The sequence below is a fragment of the Triticum aestivum genome, chromosome 5D, assembly GCF_018294505.1.
Source record: "Triticum aestivum cultivar Chinese Spring chromosome 5D, IWGSC CS RefSeq v2.1, whole genome shotgun sequence".
Taxonomy (NCBI): Eukaryota; Viridiplantae; Streptophyta; class Magnoliopsida; order Poales; family Poaceae; genus Triticum; species Triticum aestivum.
The window spans coordinates 447104898-447123846 of NC_057808.1; the positions used below are offsets into that span (position 1 = coordinate 447104898).

The window sequence follows — 18949 nt, forward strand, 5'->3', positions numbered from 1 at the left end:
TCAAAACTGGTTCCAGCAAAAAAACAAAAATATGCATGAACTTACTGCAGTCACCGTCCGTCGCCGCCCACCACCGTCGCCGTTGTCCCCGTTGACGCCGCTAGCAGCTCGCCCATGGCGTAAAAGAATCCCCTCCACCCAAGCAGATGAATCCGTCCATGGACAGGTCGAATCCGCCCATGGCCTCCGCCCAAGCAGAAGAATCCAACCACGGTTGCTTGCAGCAACGAGCATCTCAAGCAGCCTTGCGGGGGGTAGAAAACATGGACGCATGTGCGAAAGGGGAAAAGAGGATCGAGAGCAGAAAAATGGGATCTGAGCAGTGGAGAAAAGAAGATAAGGAAGGTGGAAGCGGTTTCTAGATGCGTGGGGCCCGTGGCGTGTGGCACGCGTGCGTGCGGCCGGCCGCACGCTCGGCCGGCGCACCAGCTCTAAACGTTTACCTTTTCTTTTAATGGTTTCCCTTTTCTTTCTGTTTTTTTTCGTTTTTTCGTTTCATTTTTGTCATTTTCTTATTTATTTTCCTTTTTTGTTTCTTTCTCCCTTCAAGTCTATTATTTATTTACTTAATATTTTTTTTGCATTTTCAAAAAATGTTCGAAAATTTCAAAACTATGTTCAACTTTACAAAATGCTCTTGACTTCAAATTTTGCTGATACATTCAAAATTTCTTTGCTTTTTAAATATTGTTCGGTATTTTCAAGAAAATGTTCCAGTTATTCTAAATTAATTCAAGATGCTTTGGTTCAATGTTTTTCAGAACTTCTAAAAAAAATGTTCCTATTTAAAAAATTTGTTCCCAATTTTTTTATTTTCCTTTATTTCAGTTTTTCAGGAGTATTAATAAATGTCCCCGTTTCAAAAATTATACATAAATTTTAAATATTGCTATTTTTTCAAAATTTTGATCGTGTTTTTAGAAAATTGTCCGGAATGTTTTTGCTCAAAATTTTCAGAAAATGTTCCCCATTTGCAGAAGTTGCTCAGAAATTTAAAAAATGTTCATCTTTCGATGTAATCAGGTGTTTATAAAAGTGTTCTTGTTCCCAAAATTGCCCACATATAAACAAAATGTTTGGAATTCCACAAAGCGTTCGCGTTTCCACAAAATGTTTGATTTTTTTTAAATTTTGTTCTAAAATTTGAAAATGTTCGCATTTAAAGAAAATTCACCTTTTCTAATCTTTTGCATGCTTTTTTCAAAACATGCGTGATTTCAAAATTTACACTTTTTTCTAAATACTAGAAGAAAAATTGTTCGGAATTTTAGAAAAATCACTATCAGAAATTTTGCTCTTGTTTTTCGAAAATGTTGACATTGATTTTTAAAATTTATTTTAATTTCTAAATTTTTTGTTTTTAACTATTTTGGAATTTCCAATTGTGTTCACATTAATTCGTTCTTGTTTTGTAAAATGTGTTTTCAAAAATATGTACACTGTAGTACACGTAAAGAAAATAGCTTCCTTTTTTTTGCGGGGAAAGAAAATAGCATTCTACAGGGGAATATCTCACAATATTAAATTCTTAAGGAGATTCGCTGTGTGTTTTTCTTTGGGAGTAGTCGTTTGCTCTAGTGGCTAGCAGCGCTCGTGTTGAATAGGGATATTGCGTGTTCGATTCCTAAGAGTGTCACTTTCTATTTTGCGATTTTACTGATATATACACTACTCGGCGGTGTCTTTCAGTGGGCCGGCCAAGTCGCACACCTCATGTGTGTCGCGCTTGCCATTCGCCGCAAAATGCGGCATATAGAAGCTCTCCGAACGACCCCCACCCCCCCTAAGCCTTATCCACAGTTCCACACACACAAGGCACAACCAACATATCAGAACGGAGCAGAGCAACCACGCCGCCTTGAAATGCTCCGCGTTTCGTGTCAATCCCTCGCCGTCCTGGCACCTTGTCAGCCTCCTGTCTCGCGTCCTCGCCATCGCGGCCCCCTCTCACTGGTAGTGACCGGGCTCCACGACGTGCTTGGCCCCGCGACGCCTGTACGTCCGCTATATTTATCTTCATTTGGATCTTGGCACTTGTATGCCCTATCTTTTGCCTTTTTTTAGTGAAAATGTTGTGATATTTAAATTGTAAAGTTTGTGAATATGACGGTGTGTGTATGATGAAGTCATTAGTCGGGCATGTCCATCGCGGATCAAAAGGAGGCAAACAATATGAGCCGCTTGTATCATAGATTCTGGACTAACGCCGGCACCTACAACATTTAATGCCCCCCTCCGTTGGAGCTAACAATCTTCCCCAACACACTCGTCTCTTCATAATCTTCTCGATCCTATCCCAGTCGAGCCGTTGCCTGCAACCCCATTCCTTCCCAACCATGCTCTCGTTCCATGCCAAGACTGCGGCGCTCGTTGACTACCATCTACTGGCCTTCCAGGCCACCACCTTCAGCGTTCTCATCCTACAAGAATTTCAAGCCAAAACATTAGCATGCATGTAGGAACCCGTGATTCAAAACAGAAGTTTGCCCAGGCTTACAAAATCTGAGAGGGATGAAACGACTAAAGATTCAGCCTGGCTGGGATGAGATTGCGCCCCTTGTTTCACAGAAGCCTCTGAACCTCCATTTACCCGAGATTCACAAGTCATCGCCGTGTGGAGATCAGGAGGTACAATTGTAAGGTGGCGAGATTAAATCCGAACTTACCTCCAATGAGAGCACCCCGCCCACCGAGCAGTCTTCAGAGCTAGTCACAACTGATCCACTCATCAACAAGTGAAAACCATCCATATGGGCTTCGTTCAGCGTGGCCATAGTAAATTTTGATCCCACAAGGCCACAAGTATTGCACATGCATAAACATCAGACAACAACTATGAAATAGTTCAGTGATGACCACAATGAAATAAGTTCATCAACACACGAACATCCCTAGGCAAAGCAAGTTCATCAACACAGGCTGTATTCAGACAGGTTCAGTTTATTCAGGTACCACACAACTGAACTATTTCATGCACGACAACTTATGAACATTCAGGTACAAACACAAATGAACTACTTCATAAGCGGTAATCAAATCAATTCTTCTTCCTGAGCTCAGCCGCTCCGTGGCAGTTATTTCGACGATGCCCTTCAACTCCACAATTTTTACATCTCCCCGGCTTCCGATCTGTTTTGGCACGTCTCCGCGATCAGGGCAGGTTGTCCACTTGTGACCTTGTCGCCGACAAATCATGCAGAACCTTGTTCTCTTACTCAGCCCTTCGTACGTCGCCTTTTCTCTGCTTGTTGAGTTTTTGTAAGCCTTCCTATTTCCTTCCTCTTGGCTCGAGGTAATAAGCCTGCCAACATATTCCCTGATTCAACAGTTGACTTTACATCATCGTTCCCCATTAGCCTCGCCATTTTGACTCCCACTCCTACTTGGTCACCTTCTGCCTGAAACTAGTTCACAACAACCCCATTTTCAGCCATATGGTCCTCCAGTCCAAATCTGTCTCTAATCTCCGGAAATGGTTTCATTTCTTCAGCACATCGTTTGAATAATGCAACCAGTCGATCATAACCTGAACACCGGTGTCTCCCATTCGTACAAGCTACATTGCGTGCATGTACATAGTGAAATGCCTATAACTAAATGGGTTGTTGCTGTTAGCATTGTCCTTCTGGTACTGTTTAGAGGTGGAGCCAGGATGTCCCGGGCGTCTCTAGTCCACCTCTTCACTATGTGTTTCTTTGGTATTTCTGTTATTCGGATAAAGTCCATAACCTACATCCAACAATTATTTGTTAGAAAAATGATCCGAATATGAGAAAGATCAGCAATATATGACTTGCATTCCATGTCTGCACACAGGATTACAAGTACCTTCAGAGCGTGGCTGCACAGCAAGCCCATGTGAGAAAAATGGCCACATTCACAGTCAAATTCCTCTCAACCGTTCAACACTGTCACCTTGTACGAAATCCTGCACCACTTCTCTCTACGACTTGCATACATATGGATTGCGACATATAGCTTCCCTTTCTCAATCTCTTCCACCCGGTAAGCACCACACTTGTAAACTATATGCCCAAACTGCTTGAACATTGCTCGGGTGTATATCTTGCCAGCATGCCTTTCTGTAGCCATGTTTGCTCGTAGAAGAGGCCTCCCCTGCGAAAACACTTTTCTAATTGCCATCAAAAGATACATTATTACAATTCTCGTCCGCTTCTCCTTGATGTTTTCTTCCGCTTCCCTGTCAAACTGCAGAAGCATGTACTTCCAATCCTAACTCTGAATTTAAAAAGAAGTGTGCACAATCAGTTCACTGTACTGAAAAACAGAGGATTCCAAAATTCAGATTAACACCTCCATTTACCGGATGTCTGTCGTTTACTCGTTTTTCCCATGCATTATCAGGACATTTCCTGGAACATATGCCACACTTAAGCATTCATGAGGCCCAGCAATTTTCTATGTTGCAAGTTTCAGTCTCAAAAAAATATATCCTCTTTACCGTTTTCAATTCTATAAGACTTTTTCAGTTTCTATTTGGATACTCTGCAGTCATAGGAATTTAAGCTATACGTATCATAATAATCTTATACTAATGCACACACATGTAGCTGTGCTATAATTACACACGCAACATTTCTTAGATTCATGTCTATGTTCGTGCAGAGAGTGCAGAACGCATACCTCCGTGTCCAGCCATGAGTTTTTGGATCAATTTGCTCAATGGAGTGTTCATATGCTTGCGCCTTATATGCACTCCCTGCCTCCGCCGCCGCCGCACAGATCTACGCATCCGTACTAGAGGCACTTGCTGGTGGCAACTCACCGCCTGGCGGCAACACCACAGGATAATGGAGAGGCTCGAGGGGTATGTCGTTGTCGTTCACTTCCTCTATGAGAGTCCTGCTGCAGATGAGCACGGGCGGTACAAAAATTAGATCTTTAGGCCATACAAAAAAACGCAGCCGACAAAGTACATCCAAGCTCAGATCCGCACCTGTTGAACGGCTGCATCAAGAACCCCATGGCCGCCGGAGCAGAGTGTCTGCAACCCTAAACAGAACAGGTTTCCGCCGCTGAGTCGCTCTCACTAGAAGCAAACCGGAAAGCCCGAGAGGTAGGAGACAATTCCACCCACTCACCAATACCTGTATTAACTCCCTCGCAATGACGTCGTTACCGGAAACTGATCCACGGACCGGGACGTCGATGACGACTAGAGCCACGGCTCGGACGAGAAATCGCCACGGCGTCAAAGTGCATACCATCCTGGCCCTGGAGCAGTCATTCCATGGGCCTTGGAGCAGTCACGTGGGCTTAACAGAACGAATCTTCACGACATATCGAGCGGAACAGATTACAAGAGCCTGTGTGCTCGTGATCACATACTCCGTGTCCGCTATTTTAGAAATGGATCGAAAGGTCATCTGCATATGGGGCCTTACAGGCGAGCTCCTCCATGCACATCACCGGATCCAGCGAGTTTGACCCTTCTCACCCGACGTGCTACTCCCTCCCCAATAATGCTAGACATACAAAAAATGTACAAACGTTTTACTTAACTATTCAAACTACTCCTCTCCTACCCCATGAATTCAGCTAGGGTGGGCCCCTTCATCCTCCTATTACCAATCATAATCCTCCACATCAGTTTGTTTGTAAAAAAAGCAACCTTTTGTAGTCCCTTCGCGACAAGCCCCACCCCTCCCGCCCCCAAATCCCCTCAGTGTGCCATGGCTCAGCATTGCCTCCCCCTCCCCCTGATAGAACACGGGTGCGTGTGCGGGCGCAATTCACCTCCCCTTCGAGATCCATAGACGGCGTCGGTTCATCTCGAATGAGCGTGGCGTGCAGTTCGCCCACGCGTGCGTGTGCAGCTCCTCGGGCGTCCTCCATCGACACCCCCCCTCCATGTCTTCCCTCCGCAATCCGAGGACGGCGACGACGGCTTTATTTGTAGACAGTAAGGGTTGTGCAAGATTGGGTCTATTTGTAGACAGCATAACTTCAAGATTTTAAGCACATAGAGAGGAAACTTGATATTATTGCAATATGTAGAAGCATATGATCCTCTCTAATAATAATTTTCAGTAGCATCATGAATGAATTTAACCATATAAACAGCACATAAAGTATTCTTTTCATGATCTACCTGCATAGAAATTTTACTACTCTCCACATAAGCAAATTTATTCTCACCAATAGTAATGGGAGCAAACTCAACAAAATAACTATCATGTGAAGCATAATCCAATTGAAAATTAAAATCATGATGACAAGTTTCATGGTTATCTTTATTCTTTATAGCATACGTGTCATCACAATAATCATCATAAATAGGAGGCATGCTTTCATCATAATAAATTTGCTCATCAAAACTTGGGGGACTAAACATATCATCTTCATCAAACATAGCATCCCCAAGCTTGTGGCTTTGCATATCATTAGCATCATGGGTATTCAAATAATTCATACTAGCAACATTGCAATCATGCTCATCATTCACATATTTTATGCCAATCATTCTATGTAATTCTTCTTCTAGTACTTGAGCACAATTTTCCTTCCCATCATTTTCACGAAAGATATTAAAAAGATGAAGCATATGAGGCACCCTTAATTTCATTTTTTTGTAGTTTTCTTTTACAAACTAAACTAGTGATAAAACAAGAAACTAAAAGATTCGATTGCAAGATCTAAAGATATACCTTCAAGCACTCACCTCCCCGGCAACGGCGCCAGAAAAGAGCTTGATGTCTACTACACAATCTTCTTCTTGTAGACGTTGTTGGGCATCCAAGTGCAGAGGTTTGTAGGACAGTAGCAAATTTCCCTCAAGTGGATGACCTAAGGTTTATCAATCCGTGGGAGGCATAGGATGAAGATGGTCTCTCTCAAACAACCCTGCAACCAAATAACAAAGAGTCTCTTGTGTCCCCAACACACCCAATACAATGGTAAATTGTATAGGTGCACTAGTTCGGCGAAGAGATGGTGATACAAGTGCAATATGGATGGTAGATATAGGTTTTTGTAATCTGAAAATATAAAAACAGCAAGGTAACTAATGATAAAAGTGAGCGTAAACGGTATTGCAATTCTTCGAAACAAGGCCTAGGGTTCATACTTTCACTAGTGCAAGTTCTCTCAACAATAATAACATAACTGGATCATATAACTATCCCTCAACATGCAACAAAGAGTCACTCCAAAGTCACTAATAGCGGAGAACAAACGAAGAGATTATTGTAGGGTACGAAACCACCTCAAAGTTATCCTTTCTAATCGATCTATTCAAGAGTCCGTAGTAAAATAACATGAAGCTATTCTTTCCGTTCGATCTATCATAGAGTTCGTACTAGAATAACACCTTAAGACACAAATCAACCAAAACCCTAATGTCACCTAGATACTCCAATGTCACCTCAAGTATCCGTGGGTATGATTATACGATATGCATCAAACAATCTCAGATTCATCTATTCAACCAACACATTGAACTTCAAAGAGTTCCCCAAAGTTTCTATCGGAGAGTCAAGACGAAAACGTGTGCCCACCCCTATGCATAAGTTCACGAGGTCACGGAACCCGCAAGTTGATCACCAAAACATACATCAAGTGAATCACGTGATATCCCATTGTCACCACAGATACGCACATGCAAGACATACATCAAGTGTTCTCAAATCCTTAAAGACTCAATTCGATAAGATAACTTCAAAGGGAAAACTCAATCCATTACAAGAGAGTAGAGGGGGAGAAACATAAAAAGATCCAACTATAATAGCAAAGCTCGCGATACGTCAAGATCGTGCCAAATCAAGAACACGAGAGAGAGAGATCAAACACATAGCTACTGGTACATACCCTCAGCCCCGAGGGTGAACTACTCCCTCCTCGTCATGGAGAGCGCCGGGATGATGAAGATGGCCACCGGTGAGGGATCCTCCCTCCGGCAGGGTGCCGGAACAGCGCCCCGATTGGTTTTTGGTGGCTATAGAGGCTTGCGGCGGCGGAACTCCTGATCTATTCTGTTCCCCGAAGTTTTTAGGGTATATGGATATATATAGGCGAAAGAAGTCGGTAAGGGGAGCCACGAGGGTGGAGGGCGCGCCCCCTGCCTCGTGCCTTCCTCGTTGCTTCCCTTACGTACACTCCAAGTCTTCTGGATTGCTTTCGTTCCAAAAATAACTCTCCCGCCGTTTGATATTCCTTTTCTGCGAAACACTGAAACAAGGAGAAAAACAGAAACTGGCACTGGGCTCTGGGTTAATAGGTTAGTCCCAATAATAATATAAAAGTGCATAGTAAAGCCCATTAAACATCCAAGATGGATAATATAATAGCATGGAACAATAAAAAATTATAGATACGTTGGAGATGTATCAGCATCCCCAAGCTTAATTCCTGCTTATCCTCGAGTAGGTAAATGATAAAAACAACATTTTTGATGTGGAATGCTACCTAACATATTTCTCAATGTATTTTCTTTATTGTGGCATGAATGTTCAGATCCGAAATATTCAAGATAAAAGTTTAGTATTGACATAAAAATAATAATACTTCAAGCATACTAGCAAAGCAATCATGTCTTCTCAAGATAACATGGCCAAAGAAAGTTATCTCTACAAAATCATATAGTCTGGCTATGCTCTATCTTCACCACACAAAATATTTAAATCATGCACAACCCCGATGACAAGCCAAGCAATTGTTTCATACTTTTGATGTTCTCAAACTTTTCCAATCTTCACGCAATACATGAGCGTGAGCCATGGACATAGCACTATATGTGGAATAGAATGGTGGTTGTGGAGAAGACAAAAAGGAGAAGATAGTCTCACATCAACTAGGCGTATCAACGGGCTATGGAGATGCCCATCAATAGATATCAATGTGAGTGAGTAGGGATTGCCATGCTACGGATGCACTAGAGCTATAAGTGTATGAAAGCTCAACAAAAGAAACTAAGTGGGTGTGCATCCAACTCGCTTGCTCACGAAGACCTAGGGCATTTTGAGGAAGCCCATCATTGGAATATACAAGCCAAGTTCTATAATGTAAAATTCCCACTAGTATATGAAAGTGACAACATAGGAGACTCTCTATCATGAAGATCATGGTGCTACTTTGAAGCACAAGTGTGGTAAAAGTATAGTAGCATTGTCCCTTCTCTCTTTTTTTATTTTTTTGGGCCTTTTATCTTTTTTTTATGGCCTCTTTTTTTAGTCCGGAGTCTCATCCCGACTTATGGGAGAATCATAGTCTCCATCATCCTTTCCTCACTGGGACAATGCTCTAATAATGATGATCATCACACTTTTATTTACTTACAACTCAAGAATTACAACTCGATACTTAGAACAAAATATGACTCTATATGAATGCCTCCGGTGGTGTACCGGGATGTGCAATGACTCATGAGTGACATGTATGAAAGAATTATGAACGGTGGCTTTGCCACAAATACAATGCCAACTACATGATCATGCAAAGTAATATGACAATGATGGAGCGTGTCATAATAAACGGAACCGTGGAAAGTTGCATGGCAATATATCTCGGAATGGCTATGGCAATGCCATGATAGGTAGGTATGGTGGCTGTTTTGAGGAAGGTATATGGTGGGCGTATGATACCGGCGAAAGGTGCGCGATATTAGAGAGGCTAGCAATGGTGGAAGGGTGAGAGTGCGTATAATCCATGGACTCAACCTTAGTCATAAAGAACTCACATACTTATTGCAAAAATCTATTAGTTATCGAAACGAAGTACTACGCGCATGCTCCTAGGGGGATAGATTGGTAGGAAAAGACCATCGCTCGTCCCCGACCGCCACTCATAAGGAAGATAATCAATAAATAAATCATGCTCCGACTTCATCACATAACGGTTCACCATACGTGCATGCTACGGGAATCACAAACTTTAACACAAGTATCTCTCAAATTCACAACTACTCAACTAGCATGACTCTAATATCACCATCTTCATATCTCAAAACAATCATAAGGAATCAAACTTCTCATAGTATTCAATGCACTTTATATGAAAGTTTTTATTATACCCATCTTGGATGCCCCTCATATTAGGACTAAATTCATAACCAAAGCAAATTACCATGCTGTTTAGGACTCTCAAAATAATATAAGTGAAGCATGAGAGTTCATCTATTTCTTCAAAATAAAACCACCGCCGTGCTCTAAAAGATATAAGTGAAGCACTAGAGCAAACAACAAACTACTCCGAAAAATATAAGTGAAGATCAATGAGTAGCCGAATAATTATGTAACTATGTGAAGACTCTCTAACATTTAAGAATTTCAGATATTGGTATTTTATTCAAACAGCAAGAAAAACAAAAGAAAATAAAATGACGCTCCAAGCAAAACACATATCATGTGGTGAATAAAAATATAACTCCAAGTAAAGTTACCGATGAACGAAGACGAAAGAGGGGATGCCTTCCGGGGCATCCCCAAGCTTAGGCTCTTGGTTATCCTTGAATATTACCTTGGGGTGCCTTGGGAATCCCCAAGCTTAGGCTCTTGCCACTCCTTATTCCATAGTCCATCGAATCTTTACCCAAAACTTGAAAACTTCACAACACAAAACTCAACAGAAAACTCGTAAGTTATCCTTTCTGATCGATCTATTCAAGAGTCCGTAGTAAAATAACATGAAGCTATTCTTTCCGTTCGATCTATCATAGAGTTCGTACTAGAATAACACCTTAAGACACAAATCAACCAAAACTCTAATGTCACCTAGATACTCCAATGTCACCTTAAGTATCCGTGGGTATGATTATACGATATGCATCAAACAATCTCAGATTCATCTATTCAACCAACACATTGAACTTCAAAGAGTTCCCCAAAGTTTCTACCAGAGAGTCAAGACGAAAACGTGTGCCAACCCCTATGCATAAGTTCACGAGGTCACGGAACCCGCAAGTTGATCACCAAAACATACATCAAGTGAATCACGTGATATCCCATTGTCACCATAGATACGCACATGCAAGACATACATCAAGTGTTCTCAAATCCTTAAAGACTCAATCCGATAAGATAACTTCAAAGGGAAAACTCAATCCATTACAAGAGAGTAGAGGGGGAGAAACATCAAAAGATCCAACTATAATAGCAAAGCTCGCGATACATCAAGATCGTGCCAAATCAAGAACACGAGAGAGAGAGATCAAACACATAGCTACTGGTACATACCCTCAGCCCCGAGGGTGAACTACTCCCTCCTCGTCATGGAGAGCGCCGGGATGATGAAGATGGCCACCGGTGAGGGATGCCCCCTCCGGCAGGGTGCTGGAATAGGGCCCCGATTGGTTTTGGTGGCTACAGAGGCTTGCGGCGGCGGAACTCCTGATCTATTCTGTTCCCCAAAGTTTTTAGGGTATATGGATATATATAGGCGAAAGAAGTCGGTAAGGGGAGCCACGAGGGTGGAGGGCGCGCCCAAGGGGGGTGGGCGCGCCCCCCTGCCTCGTGCCTTCCTCATTGCTTCCCTTACGTACACTCCAAGTCCTCTGGATTGCTTCCGTTCCAAAAATAACTCTCCCGAAGGTTTCATTCCGTTTGGACTCCGTTTGATATTCCTTTTCTGCGAAACACTGAAACAAGGAGAAAAACAGAAACTGGCACTGGGCTCTGGGTTAATAGGTTAGTCCCAAAAATAATATAAAAGTGCATAGTAAAGCCCATTAAACATCAAAGATGGATAATATAATAGCATGGAACAATCAAAAATTATAGATACGTTGGAGACATATCAGACCCCTCCCCCCCCCGCCCACATTCGTAACGGTCGATGCATCGCGGAAGTCATGGCTGGAGTGGAAACCGACAAGGTTGCTCAAGCAAGGTGGTAGCACTTTGTGCCGTTGTCGAGAGGTAGTCGAGAGCGTGGGTGGTGCGGCCCGCGGTCCACTCCGCCATCCCCACGCGTCAACTTCCCGTGGTATGCGCCGCGCCGCCTCTCATGGCGGGGGAACGCCACCGTCGGCGCCGGTCTTCGTCATGCTGTCGGGTTCCTCGCCTACTTCGAGCACCGCCGCTGTGCTCCTAACCAAGCAGCCGCCGCCGCTGCCATCAGGCCGCAGGCGCCACCGCCGCCCGTCCACCCCCATCGTCTTTGTCTAGCACCAGCCAGTCGCCAGTCTTGCCGTCATCTACCCTGACCATTTCGTCTACTCCGACAACTGTTGGTGGGCCAAACATCGCTTGGCACCACAATCGCGGAGGGTCCCCACGCTCGCTACGGTCCGACCACGGGGACGACCTAGAGCGGACGACCTCAGGGCGGCAGTAGACCGCGGGCTGCGACAGCACGGCCCGAAGGGGCGACACAATGGTAGCACGCGGGTCGGTGCAGCCGCGGTAAGAACCACAGGACGGCGGCTCTACGGCCCGATGGGGTGACGCAGTGGCTGAAGGAAATATGCCCTAGAGGCAATAATAAAGTTGTTATTTATATTTCCTTATATCATGATAAATGTTTATTATTAATGCTAGAATTGTATTAACCGGAAACTTTATACATGTGTGAATATATAGACAAAACAAAGTGTCCCTTGTATGCCTCTACTTGACTAGCTCGTTAATCAAAGATGGTTAAGCTTCCTGACCATAGACATGTGTTGTCATTTGATTAACGGGATCACATCATTAGGAGAATGATGTGATGGACAAGACCCATCCGTTAGCTTAGCATACTGATCGTTAAGTTTTATTGCTAGTGCTTTCTTCATGACTTATACATATTCCTCTGACTATGAGATTATGCAACTCCCAAACACCGGAGAACACCTTGTGTGCTATCAAACGTCACAACGTAACTGGGTAATTATAAAGATGCTCTACAGGTGTCTCCGAAGGTGTATGTTGGGTTGGCATAGATCAAGATTAGGATTTGTCACTCCGAGTATCGGAGAGGTATCTCTGGGCCCTCTCGGTAATGCACATCGTGATAAGCCTTGCGAGCAATGTGACTAATGAGTTAGTTACGTGATAATGCATTACAGAACGAGTAAAGAGACTTGCCGGTAATGAGATTGAACTAGGTATGAGGATACCGATGATCGAATCTCGGGCAAGTAACATACCGATGACAAAGGGAATAACGTATGTTGTTAATGCAGTTTGACCGATAAAGATCTTCGTAGAATATGTAGGAACCAATATGAGCATCCAGGTTCCGCTGTTGATTATTGATCGGAGATGTGTCTCGGTCATGTCTACATAGTTCTCGATCCCGTAGGGTCAGCACGCTTAACGTTCGATGATGATTTGTATTGTGAGTTATGTGTTTTGGTGACCGAAGATTGTTTGGAGTCCTGTATGAGATCACGGACAGTACGAGGAGTCTCGAAATAGCCGAGAGGTAAAGATTGATATATTGGACGATGATATTCGGACACCGGAATGGTTCCGGATCATTTCGGGTATTTTTTGGAGTACCGGGAGGTTACCGGAACCCCCCGGGGAAAGTTACGGGCCTACATGGGCCATAGGGGAGAGGGGAGGCAGCCCACAAGGGGTGGCCGCGCCCCCCTCCCATAGGGAGTCCAAATTGGACTAGGGGAGGGGGCGCGCCCCCTTTCCTTCTCCTCTTCCCTCTCCCTTCCCTCTTTCCCCCTCCATAGGAAGGAAGTGGGAAACCTACTAGGACTAGGAGTCCTAGTGGGTTTCCCCCACCATGGCACGCAACGTAGGCCGGTGGCCTCCTCCCCTCCTCCTTTATATACGGGGGAAGGGGGCACTGAGGGAGTCCTGGACTAAGGGGTCCTCGGGCGTCCGGCCTGTTAACCATGGGCCGGACTGATGGGCTGTGAAGATACGAAGACCGAAGACTGCACCCGTGTCCGGATAGGACTCTCTTTGGCGTGGAAGGCAAGCTTGGCGATCAAATATGTGTATTCCTTTGTTTGTAACCGACCTTGTGTAACCCTAGATCCTCCCGGTGTCTATATAAACTGGAGGACTTAGTCCGGAGAGGAGATTCATTATCATAGTCATACAGGCTAGACTTCTAGGGTTTAGCCATTATGATCTCGTGGTAGATCAACTCTTGTAATACTCATATTCATCAAGATCAATCAAGCAGGAAGTAGGGTATTACCTCCATAGAGAGGGCCCGAACCTGGGTAAACATTGTGTCCCCTGTCTCCTGTTACCATCGACCTTAGATGCACAGTTCAGGACCCCCTACCCGAGATCCGCTGGTTTTGACACCGACATTGGTGCTTTCATTGAGAGTTCCACTGTGTCGTCCCCAAAAAAGTTTCGATGGCCCCTTCAATCATCAACAATGACGCTGTCCAATGAGGAACCTTCCTCCCCGGACAGATCTTCGTGTTCGGCGGCTTCGCACTGCGGGCTAACTCGCTTGGCGATCTGGAGCAGATCGATAGCTACGCCCCTGGCCATCAGGTCAGATTTGGGAGCTTGAACTACGTCGCGGACATCCGTGGAGACTTGATCTTCACCGGATTCGATACCTCGGCGACCGTTCCTGGTCACCTCGACGAACATGACCTAAATATGTCGTCGGACCGCGTTCAGGAGATAGCTCCTATAACTGCTCCGGTCTTAGATCCGGAGCATACTGCGCCATGCAAGGACGGGAAGCTCAACCCCACGACGGAGGCCACGGATCCCGCGGCGTTGGAGCCGCACACGGACTTAAACTCATGGGACATCTGCGTTACCGGAACTCCGGACTTGTCTCCGGTCATAAGTTCCGAACCATATGAGCCCGCGGACGCCGAACTTGATCATTTATCGATCTTCGAATTCGGCGCCGCAGACATCTTTCAGCACTCATCTTTGGGCGATGTGCTAAACTCATTAAAGAATCTGTCCTTGGCGGGGGGCTCACAGCCGAACTATGTTCGGTTCGAACTAGGGGCTGATGTTGGAGAATCTTGCTTCCCACCCGCCACCCACTTCATAGCCACGGTCGAGGATTTAACCAACATGCTTGATTACGGCTCTGAAGACATCGACGGTATGGACGACGATGCTGACGAGGAGCAAGACCAAAATCCGCCATTTACTGGACGATGGACGGCCACTTCCTCATATGACGTATACATGGTAGATACGCCCAAAAATAATAGCGGCGATGACAAGGAAAACCCAGCGAAGGAGGACCCTCCTAAGACACAACCAAAGCGCCGGCGTCAGCGGTGCCGCTCTAAATCGCGCCACAGTAGAGACAGCAACACCGGCACAGGAAATGACAACACCCCGGATGGTGCTGAAAACACAGAGGAACCCGATGAACAAACTGTCGAACGAGACAATCGGGAAGATGGGCAAGTCAGCCCTGACGAACAGGCCATGGAAGAAGACTCGGAGGACGGTAGTTACCATCCGCTCTCCGAGGAGGAGGTGAGCCTCGGCAACGAAGACTTCATCGTGCCCGAGGAACCTCTTGAGCAGGAGCACTTTAAGCTTCAGCTAATAGCCACTGCGAGGAGCCTGAAAAAGAAGCAGCAGCAGCTTCAAGCTGATCAAGACCTGCTCAATGACAGATGGACCGATGTCCTGGCAGCCGAAGAATACGACCTTAAACGCCCAACCAAAAGTTACCCAAAGCGCTAATTGCTACCTCAGTTCGATGATGAGGCACCAGAGCCCGCACCAGCATCACGCAATGAGGTTGATCGGCCACCGCGCGGTCGGGATAAAACGGCAACCCGAGCCGAAAACCAGACTGTCCCACCTCGCCGTAAAGGCAGGGATAAGACAGCTCGGGGCTATACATACGACCTTCGTGAAGACCTGGACAGTAGAGCAGGACATACAAGATCGATCTACGGATCACGAGGACGTTCCTCAACGTGCGATGATGGCTACCTATTCGGACGTGACAAACCTAGTCACGCCCGGGCCGACAACCGCAGACGGACTCCATCGGAACCACGTCGCGACGCGGCCCGATATAGAGGCGCCGCGCACCCTCTTTGCTTCACTGATGAAGTAATGGACCATGAATTCCCCGAAGGGTTCAAACCCGTCAATATTGAATCATACGACGAAACAACTGATCCCATGGTATGGATCGAGGATTTTATTCTCCACATCCACATGGCCCGCGGAGATGACCTCCACACCATCAAATACCTCCCACTAAAGCTCAAAGGGCCAGCTCGGCATTGGTTAAACAGCCTGCCTGAAAATTCCATTGGCAGTTGGGAGGACTTAGAGGAAGCCTTCCTTGACAATTTCCAAGGTACATATGTCCGGCCACCAGACGCCGATGACTTAAGTCACATAGTCCAACAGCCTGGAGAGTCAGCCAGGAAATTCTAGACTAGATTCCTAACTAAAAAGAACCAGATTGTTGACTGTCCGGATGCCAAAGCCCTAGCGGCCTTTAAACATAGTATCCGTGACGAATGGCTCGCCCGCCACCTCGGCCAAGAAAAGCCGAAATCTATGGCAGCCCTTATGGCACTCATGACCCACTTTTGCACGGGTGAGGATAGTTGGCTGGCTCGTAGTAAAAACACAGCCAGCGAGGCAGGCCCCTCCGAGGTCAAAAACAGCAATGGCAAGCTCCGACATAACAGACACAAGCGCCGAAGCAATAGTGATAATACCGATGACACTACGGTTAACGCCGGATTCAGCGGCTCCAAGTCCGGTCAACGGAAGAAGCCGTATAAAAGGAACAGTCAGGGACCATCCAGCTTGGACCGCATACTCGATTGTCCGTGCCAGATACATGGCACCCCAAACAAACCAGCCAACCATACTAATAGGGATTGTTGGGTTTTCAAACAGGCCGGCAAGTTAAACACCGAGAATAAGGAAAAGGGATCACAAAGTGAGGATGATGACGAAGAGCCCCAGCAACCGAACACAGGGGGGCAGAAGAAGTTTGATGGTGTCCTGGACTAGCGGGTACCCACCACGTCGTCTGCCGATCAGTTAGATTGGGCCGAGGACCCCCATGGCCTTATACTCATGGGCCAGTTCGGACAGCCGATGACATGCATGAGGAAGATTCCACAAGACTTGGTGATCAAGACAAGGACTCCTCTCCACCAAGGTATTCGGCTATGACTCTTGTTATCCAAGGCCTCTGGTACATTATATAAGCCGGGGCCAGGCTAGTCGATAGATCATTATGACATTACTCATCATACCTTAGGTCTTAGACCACAACATATGATCTCGAGGTAGATCAACTCCTGTAACCCTATATTCATCAAGATCAATCAAACAGGAAGTAGGGTATTACCTTGATAGAGAGGGCCCGAACCTGGGTAAACATCATGTCCCCTGTCTCCTGTTACCCATCGATCCACGACACACAGCTTGGGACCCCCTACTCGAGATCTGTCGGTTTTGACATCGACAATGGTGCTTTCATTGAGAGTTCCGCTGTGTGATCGGCAAAGGATCAATGGCTCGTGTGCAGATTAACTGCGACGTCGGCATCTTCGTCACCGACTCGGCTGGTCACCTTGGTTCGACCGAGGACTGCACTCTGCGTCAGATCATCATGTTCAGACGATGACCTTCATCAACATCAACTCCGATCTCTCTCAAGATCATGGAGGAATCATCCATGGAGCCCGGGGGCTCAACGTCAACATTGCCCCCGTGTGACCGTGCTGTTTTTCTGGACAGCAAACTTGTATCCGCTGCCACCACCTCCTCGAGCATCGCTTTGATGATTCCTTTGGTGGAATTGTGCGGAATTAAGTCTACAACAACCATGCAAAATTTCGTCGAGTTCCGATGGAGGAATCTCCGGCAATCTACGATATACCGGAGCCCTGTCAAATCTGGACGAGAATCCGGACAAGTTTAGGGCGTGGTCTCCAGAGCCTAGCTCGGAGGTCCTTTGGAAGATCCAACTGTTCATCTGCTGCGGAATTCCCATATCTACCACCCCTCCAAATTTCAGCTCGATCCGACGGTTTAAACTCCGGGAACCTTCCGATGAGTGGACCAATTTTCGGATATGTTTTCTGCGCGAATACGAATCCTGCCCGAGTTCATGTTTCTTTATGAACGGAATATTGGACAACCCTTTTGAAGAATTTTTTTAGGGTATGTGCGTACCCATAAAATTTTAAGTCTCCTCTGAGGTAATCTTCACCATCATGCTAGTGTCAAACCGGTCCGGCAATATTGCTCCACGGCTGCCGACCTGCGCTAGACACGTCGCCGCTTTGTTGAGCCGAGCTCAACTTCTTCGGATCATCATCTCGGCAAGCCGAACGAGAGTTCGGCATCGCGAAGGATAAATCATCACGAACATCGTTGCCCCACGGATTACACGGAGCGGGCACACCGGCATCGCCGCATGGTCACTTCATCAAGCCGGCATTGACCGCGTCACAAGTCACGACCTGCGTCAGCATGGCCGCACTGTTGCTTCTTCAAGCCGATGTCCATCACGCCGAACTTCAACACCTCGGCTGACATGGCACCTGCAACATCTCCTCACCGACCTGCTCCATCACCTTGGCTAGACCGAACTTGGCTATTTCTTCATTAACATACTCCGGTGACTTCGACTACGTCACGTGGTTTCTTCGGCAAGCCGACGCCGTCGTCCCAATCGGCGTAAATCGGCTCGCGTGACCACCTTGTTGGTCGTGTTGCCATAGCGACATGTTCGGTTGCCTCGGGGACTTCGGCATCGTTGAGAGAGCTCTACCTCATCGAGTGTTCGGCACATGGGCCATATTTCTTTTATTACTCACTTTGCATAAATTATTAATTATGCAACTAAATTTTTTCTTTTTAATTTATTATTATTACTATTATCTCCGGTTTGCACTATTTTTCGTGCACAGGTAAATGATCCGGGTCGGGCAGTGTTGTCACCTCGGCATACTGACATACCACGTCACCTCGGATGGACGGGGGGCTTCGTCATCACTTCATTAACCCACGCCGGGGACTTCGACGTCACACTGCCGGCCTGCTTCGTCGCCTCGGTCGGA

At 45.9% G+C, this 18949-nt stretch overlaps 1 long non-coding RNA gene across 1 annotated transcript; it reads right to left on the reverse strand.

The window, feature by feature from the left end:
• Positions 1-2861: 2861 nt before the first annotated feature.
• LOC123125431 (uncharacterized) lies at positions 2862-5066 on the reverse strand. Its single transcript, XR_006461408.1, has 3 exons — positions 4958-5066; positions 3829-4866; positions 2862-3729 (listed from the first exon to the last, which is right to left on the reverse strand). It is a non-coding gene; the product is annotated as an uncharacterized lncRNA (long non-coding RNA).
• Positions 5067-18949: the final 13883 nt, after the last annotated feature.